At 39.1% G+C, this 7,824-nt stretch overlaps 1 long non-coding RNA gene across 1 annotated transcript; it reads left to right on the plus strand.

The window, feature by feature from the left end:
* The first annotated feature begins 254 nt into the window (after nt 1–254).
* Nucleotides 255–5,303, plus strand: LOC121090801. The gene is made up of 3 exons (XR_005828729.1): nt 255–431; nt 3,790–3,794; nt 5,290–5,303. It is a non-coding gene; the product is annotated as an uncharacterized LOC121090801 (long non-coding RNA).
* The last annotated feature ends 2,521 nt before the right edge of the window (nt 5,304–7,824 follow it).

Raw genomic sequence — 7,824 nt, forward strand, 5'->3', positions numbered from 1 at the left:
AGATGAAGCCATTTTGTGAACAAAGACTCCTTTCAGCTTAAATGAGAAGGTAATGTACTACCTTCTTCCTCATTCTTTCTTACCCCTTCCAGGTCTATACAAGCAGTTTTAATTCATTCAGACATAATACTATTGTAAAGACATGTAGTAAAGAAAACTGAGACAATGCTAATTTGTGTACAACACTGTGGCAAGTAAGGAGGTGCAAAATTTCCCAGAAAATAAATTTTAAAATAAACAGCAATTAGCTTTGTTTGGGTTCCTCTGTGCTAAGGGCACTTAAATATGGTAAGGTAGATATTAATGATATTGTCATGAAGAGTAAAAACACAGTAAAAGGAGAGGATGAGCAAAACCAAGGTAGAAACTGAAGACTAAAGAACCACCAAATGGCTTACAGGAATCACCCTGTTCTGTGACAGTCTGGCAATGTCGTCATGAAGAAGGTATTCCTTGCTTGGGCAACGCAAATTGCTTTATTACTCTGATTTATTTCTGGTGACAATAAATCAGTGTACTACATATGGCTGGGAAGTTCAGAAGTCTTATTTCTTGCCCCCCTAATATGGGTGGTATATCACATTGCCCTTCAAGGAATATCCTGTATATGGTGTGTACCAATCAAGGAAAGGCTATAGTTCAGATAAAGCCTGTTTAAGTAAATAATACATTAGTGTATGCTGAAGTCTTCTTTCTACTATTTAGGTGGTGCCAAATAGAAAATTCCAAAGGCACTGAGAAGATTCTGGCTTTTAGGGAAGTCCTTGAATAGTTAAGCATATCTTCCCCAGTCTGAGTGCAGACCCTGAGAACAAATTCTACTGGAGTAAGTTTCATACAGTCCTTCTGCTCTTCCCAGTCAGAGGACTTTCAGTAAAGAGTCTGTGATAGGGAAGCGGACAGTGATCTTCAGCAGGGACCTTCAGGCACTGCTGTCCCTGTAAGTTTCATGCTCAGCATACCAGACATTGTACCATTCCCTCCCACCCCACCCCCCAGCCCCATCTTTCTTCATCTCCAACACTTTCCACCATCTCCCAGCTAACAAAACAATCTGGAGGTGATTTACAACCTTGTCTTACAATGCAAACTACAAAACAGAAGCAAATTAGTTAATGCACTGAAACTAGGTGTTTGAACCTGATCCGCTCATAGATGTTGTCCATCAGCCATATATTTATCTTATAGGGGTTTTTGTTTCATTTTTCTGAGCAATTAGCTTTTCAGGGTAGAAACTCTTATCTCCATTTGTCTAATAGCTGTCTGGGTCCTTTTCTCAGCTTGGCCATAGTCATTTACTGAACATGAAAAATAAATGAAAAGGAAGAGAAGAAATGCTGCGGGCAAAATGATTTTAAGCCCTGCTCATAGACAAAAATACATGCCATTATTACAACTGGATATGGGAATGTCATCTGTTTTCTCAGAGGTGTGCAAACACATATCTGTAATTCAAAGCTGTATCACTATCGTGTATATTTCTCTTTAGAGCTGGTCAAGATCTAAAAAGGCTGGTGCTTGGACTTGATTTATGCATTACACATCTTTATTTCTTCATTGTGGTAATCTGTGCTGTCATACTGCAATGATTTAAATGTTAATCATATTTAGTATCATCTGCACTATATATTATACTGCCTCATAATTTCCCCAAAATACTCTTTGTGTAAAGAAAAGTAATAAACATTTTAAAGAATGGATGCGGACACATATATGTAGTCAGACTTGCTCACTTCCCCCAAACGCACTCCCATGAGCAGAGAACAACAAAACCACGTGTTTTCTCGAGGGAATACAGCACAACTGTAATACTCATTTACTTTCATGTTTCTTCTCAGGTCGTCTGTCTTTCCATGAGTGTATGTGGTAGGAATGTACTATTGGTCTCATCAGTTTCTTTAAAAAAATACGAGAAAGCAGTTTTCTGACACCTGTACTGTCTTTGGGACACTCGCTGTCCATTACTTTGGAAAATCTGGACAGCTCTGCCTCAGACAAGCCCTCTTAGGCTATGCAGCCACTACTGCATGACCTGTGACTGGATCGAAAAGCTTAGTCAAGACTGAATGGATCTTCCGCACAGACAACCACCTGGCTGGGAAGCTTAACTTCATTTCTGCAAAAAAGATCTGATGTTTTGAAAAGACTTTTTTTGGGGGGGATTAAAAGTCAAACTCTCTGTTTCCACTACAGGAACATGTCCGAGTTTCTGAAACGCGTGGTGCTTTCCAGGCTCCTCACTCTACGACAGCCTGCTGAGCAGCACTGGAGCCTGGGAGCTGGTGAAGCGCTCTGGAGGCTGGCTGCCTGCATCTGCCTGGGGGTGTCATAGGACCAGGGAACTGCAAGAACCCCGACTATCAGGTTCTATCACATGAACTGCCAAGAAGCCAGGGAGCCAAGTGGTCATGAATCCCCATTTCCCTGCAGAAAAAACTCTGTTACAAATTCTCTAGTATATCTTCCTAGAACAAATATTCTCCAGTTTTTATGCTGCCACAAGAAAGAAATACGGAGGTTTTTATGCCCAGAGTCCATACTCAGTAATAGAGGCAAGGAAAACATAGCTACAGCTCTGTGTTATTGGGGTACAATCCCAGGATTACATGCAGAAATCTTTCTAACACCCTTAGCAAAAAGATAATACAATTGATATGTGAATATTTTAGAAATGAGCTGATGGGTTCTTTTCAATATGATTGCTGGAGTCACCATTTTCATTACTTGGATAGCGGCGATTTGCAAGTACCAGAATTTTCTAAAGACTTCCAGTTGGAAGAATCTTCCTATTCAAATGTAAAGTCATTATTCTGCTTTCAAAACACTACTTTCTTCCTTAGGGAGAACTCAGAGTACCCTTGGAGGCAGAGGAAAGCAAAATTATTAATACTGAGTTTAATCGTTACTTCCTTAGTATTAATAATATCAACTTGTAATTAGAAGAGTGTCACTAGAAGGTATTAAAAAGATCTGAACAGAACCACAGGATCATTTATACAGGACCCAGAAGGGCCTTCTGAAGCAGGGCCAGCTTTGAAGCTAGATCCAGGTAGCTGGATCAGCTTGCTCAGTCTGATCCAAGTGTGTTGCACTTGCCTTTGAGGATGGAGGTTCTACAACCTCTCTGGGTGATACTCAGTCTTGACTATCCTTACAGTGAAAAATTATTTCCCAATAGCTAACTGGAATTTGCAACTTATAGCCATTGTGCCCCATTATTTTGCTGTGCAACTTCAAGCAGAGCCTGGCTTCATCTTCTCTATAACCTCCCGTTGGATAGATGGGGTCTGTATTAAGATTCCCCCTTTAACCCTGTCTTCTTCAAAGAAGTACAAACACAGCTCTTTCAGTTCCTCTGTACGTGCCATGTGCTTCCTAATCTTCTTGATGTCTTTCTTGTACTGGAAAGTCCAAACCCGGACACTTCCAGGTGTAGCTCACAAGGGCTGACTAGAGGGAAATAAACAAATAATCATTTTCCTTATCCGTTTGCTATACTCTTGCTAACATAGCTCAGTGTAATATTAGTCTTCATTGTTGCAAAAGCAGACTGCTGACTAACGCTTGACATGTTGACTGTCAGGAATCCAGGTTGTCTTCCACAAAGCTGCTTCTTTTCTAGTCAGACCCCAGCCTGCACTGCTGAATGGAGTTGTTCTGTCCCAGATGCAGGACGCTGTATTTACTTCTTTTTTAACTACACAAGGTTCTTGTCTGTCCATTTCCCCAGCCTGTCCAGGTCTGTCTGAATCGCAGCCCTGGCCTCCTTTGTACTGGCTGCTCCCCAAGGTGTAGTATTGTCCACAGACTTGCAGAGGGCATATTCCATCCCTGCAGCCACTGAATACTATTAGCCTCTGGGGAACACCATTTGGAACTGGCTTCTGGTTAGACTTATATTGCAAAACCCTCTGTGCCTGTCAAGGACTCATACACCAGACTGTAGGAAGTACAGTGTTCTGGGTTATCTGTCCATTATTACTATTTAACAGTAACTGATAAAAATGGTTTTTTTTTCCCAGTTGCTCACGGATTTCTGTTCCTGAAAAATATTATCCATTCATATCAAGTAATCCTCCAGTTTAACTGACTCTTTCGACACGTGCTTTTGAAAACTCCTTTTATCAGACCTTCAATTTTCCTATCTTACTAGCTGAAACAGAACCAAAACCCAGGCACTGTTGAAAGTGCAGTTATCTGCCGCCACAAGATAGCAGGGAGCACATACACAAATAGTAGGAGAGAAGAGAAGCAAAATCTTCTGGCTGCTTGCAAATTCACAATGTCTCTTAAAGGATTGCTTTTGCTCTGCCAGTTGTAAGTATGAATGACAAACAGCAACAGAAAGCATTATATTATACTGTATTCTCAAATGCTGAATACTGATATGGATTTCATTAGGTTTTCATTAGTTCAGTAGAAAGCCCATCTGTGAACTCCAGTGAACACAATACAGTAAAGTGGAATCCAAACAGAACATCTGGTAAACCCTAGACAAAGTTCAAACAGAAACTACTCTGATTGACTTTGGAAAAAGAAAATTTTAACATGAATAAAAAGCACTTTTCCAGTTCATGACTCAATAAAAACCCACCCTGTTCATTAACATACACTCAGTGTAATAGAAATTGTACGGTACAAAGAGAACTTGTTTATATTTGAAGTAAGCACCGAGTATTTAATTTTAGTAAGTGCTCCATTATGCAAAATAGGTCGCTTCATTGCACTGAGAAACCCTGCCTCCATTTATTTGAGAATCCAATTAATTCCCACTTTTAAAGTACTCCTGACACTAATTTTACTGGGTTACAGACATACTTACACCAAAATGCCTGTAGGTTTTTAAAAAGTACTTTAAAAGCAATTCCAACCAAATATCTTAGGGCCTGCTGATTCTCTGTGATAGCACATAAATTGGACCAAGAAGCTGTTGTCAATGATGACAGGAACTGCTGAGCACTGAAGTGACAAATGTAGCCCTTAAATGAGCTTGTTCTCTGTTCCATGAAGCGACCCAAGATCATGTAGCCGCTCCTGGCCACTTGCCCCTACCAAACACTATTGCTCCCAGCATGAGGTAACTTTTACTTAGCAGCCTGCTGACAGCACAAAACAGGAATTGTCAATATTTATTAAGAAAACACAGGCCTTTATCAATTCTGGCAGTTTAACAGAATTTTCAGTAACTCAGCCTATATAAAAACGGGAGAGAAGACAATGTCAAAGCATTTGGATTGTGGATTTTTTATCTTTCTTTTCCTGTATGAGGATAGACTTTTTTCTGGGAAGGCATTTCTTGCTGAAAAACAAAAGGCTTTAAAAATACCAGGTTCATACAAGCAGTGGAAAGCCAAAATACATATTTAACTTCTTTTCCACTATTTAGTCTGTGCCTTAAAGTTTTCAGGCTCAGCTACTACGAGACAAATCCAAAATGTAACATTTCTTTCACTGGTGTAGGCAGATTATAAAGTCAGTTTCAGAACAATGTAACTATGAAAATCCTAGCTGTGATGACATCCATAAATCTTCATACCAGAGAAAGAATGAGGTGTTAAATCAGGTGTGTTTATATTGTAATTTGCTCATGAAATCTCAAGTTGGCAACTGAAAAGAAAGATTCATATATACTTACTTTTCTTAAAATTACCAAAGCAGATATTATCATAAAACCTGAATGTGTGATTTTGCCTCTATTTTTAGGTATATTGAAGGCCTAGAAAATGTCAAGAAAATGTATTTTTCTGGAAAAATCTGTGCTGTGGACATGAACAACTTGAATGAGATTTCCAGAGCACTGGACTGGCTTGCCAGCTGGTGTAAATTAGTGCGATTTTAGCATACTTAAAGAATGTATGCTAGCATCATCTGATAGCTCTGTGAAATAAAAAAAGTAATTTGAAAGAACATCTTTAACTTATTTTTTTAGGTTAGAAGTTTGACATGGATCATGTCTACAGGAGGTTTCCTGAGATTTTCCTTTCTGTGCCTCATTATTATGAAGTCTTAATAGTTGTTAAGTGCTTGAAAAGAATTCTGATTTTCTTTATTCCTGAAAAAAAAGAAAAGTTGTATTAGTGTCACAACCATTTCAAAAGTTAATTGTGTTTTTATCTTCTGGTGCAAATACCAAAATCATTAGAAAGTGGTTCATTTAATCCAATAACTGCTCTTTAGCAACTGAAAAACTTGTGAAGCTGAGTATTCAGACACTGAACACCATCATTGTTTAAGAAAACATCTGTTTTTTCCAAACTTTAAGGAGAAAGAAAGGGTTAACACATGTACCATTCTAGTTGTTCTCAATTCCAGCTGAATCAGTGCTTTTTCCTTACCCCATTACATTTTTCATTTCCCGCTTTTTTTGTGACAGAGGCCCCCAATGCTGCTTTCTTTTGCCATTTTGTATTTCTTCCTCTTTGTCATACAAGCTCTGCTTCTTGTATAAGAATATATTCTTTCTTCCATTTTCTTCATTATTAGTTGTATTTTAATAATGATTTATTTTCTCTCTTACCTTAAAACAGATGTAATCTTCTGATAGCTTTTCTGGATTGTTCTGAATTACTCCCTCTCTCCCCCTTCATTATTCTGCAAGCGAAGCATACCGGAGATGCTTGCTTACTTGCAGGAGTAGACTATGTGGCCTTCAAAATACTCTTCCACATTATCTCACTCCAGTGCAGAGAGGAGGGAAGTCCTTTCAATCCACTGCTGCACTTAATGACTTGCTCATATCTGGAGGATTAGAGCCCACATTGATGCTAATTCTGTAATATTACAAAGTTTGAGTGAGTAGCAAACTGTATTTTTAGGTAGAATGCAGTTTGAAGAAACAAAGAGGCTTCACTGGGTTTTTTAGTGGATTTTGAAAGTTGGCTAGCTTGTCAGTAAGAAGCATTGGGCCTCACAGTGAGTAAACAACTTTTCAGTGTTTGATGAAGCAAGGGAATAGTTGTTAGCTATTTCTATTCCTGTTCTTGGAAGGTAATAACCATATCTGTCCTTCCCAAAGGACATTAACATCCAAACTGGGAGACAACAGGTGATGGGCTGATGGGAGGAAAGCCCAGATCACAACTGAGTCAGTGAATCATAAGTAGATGATTCAAAGACTGAATTTGAATCCATCCCCAAATATAAGACTAGGAAAGGAATTGTAGTTCCCTAAGCCTGTTTAGATCTGCAAGTCCAATTCATAAGCATGTGAATAAATAGGATGATATGAAGACAAGCACCTCGTATAACTCAGTGGGAAATTCTGAGATGCGTGTTTCATTTTGACTGCCTGACCATGCAGCATGAGGTTAATTCATCCATAAGCTAATTAAAAAATGCATCACTTTCTTTTGTTGCTCTTCACTTCTTCCTCTAAAGCTCATGACTATACAGTCTGTTTTAAATTGTGTAAATGAATGTCACAGCACTCTTCAAACTAGCCAGCTGCAACAAGGTCTTTTACCATCTTAAACCAACATACTTTTCATACCAGTCCCTCTATTGCTTTCTCCTCATCTGTCCTCACCCAGGGCACATGTTCTCGCTGTATCTTCCTCATCACTTCCTTGGCTGCTCCCTCCTCATTGGCTGCCCAACTTCTTAACAGAGGCAGCCACACCTGCACTTTATCTACATCAGTCAGCCCAGGACCCCTGAAGCCAGCCCACATCTGTATGTTATCAATATTAATTAACCCATCTTCATCCCTCTACAAATGAATATTTTTATGTGTACTAACATTGTCCTTTAAGGCAATAAACAGAAAGCGTAGGGTGACCAGTGTTCTAACTCACGTTATAAAGAGTAGCAAAGAGTATTCCCTAA

This window comes from Falco naumanni, chromosome 6, assembly GCF_017639655.2.
Source record: "Falco naumanni isolate bFalNau1 chromosome 6, bFalNau1.pat, whole genome shotgun sequence".
Taxonomy (NCBI): Eukaryota; Metazoa; Chordata; class Aves; order Falconiformes; family Falconidae; genus Falco; species Falco naumanni.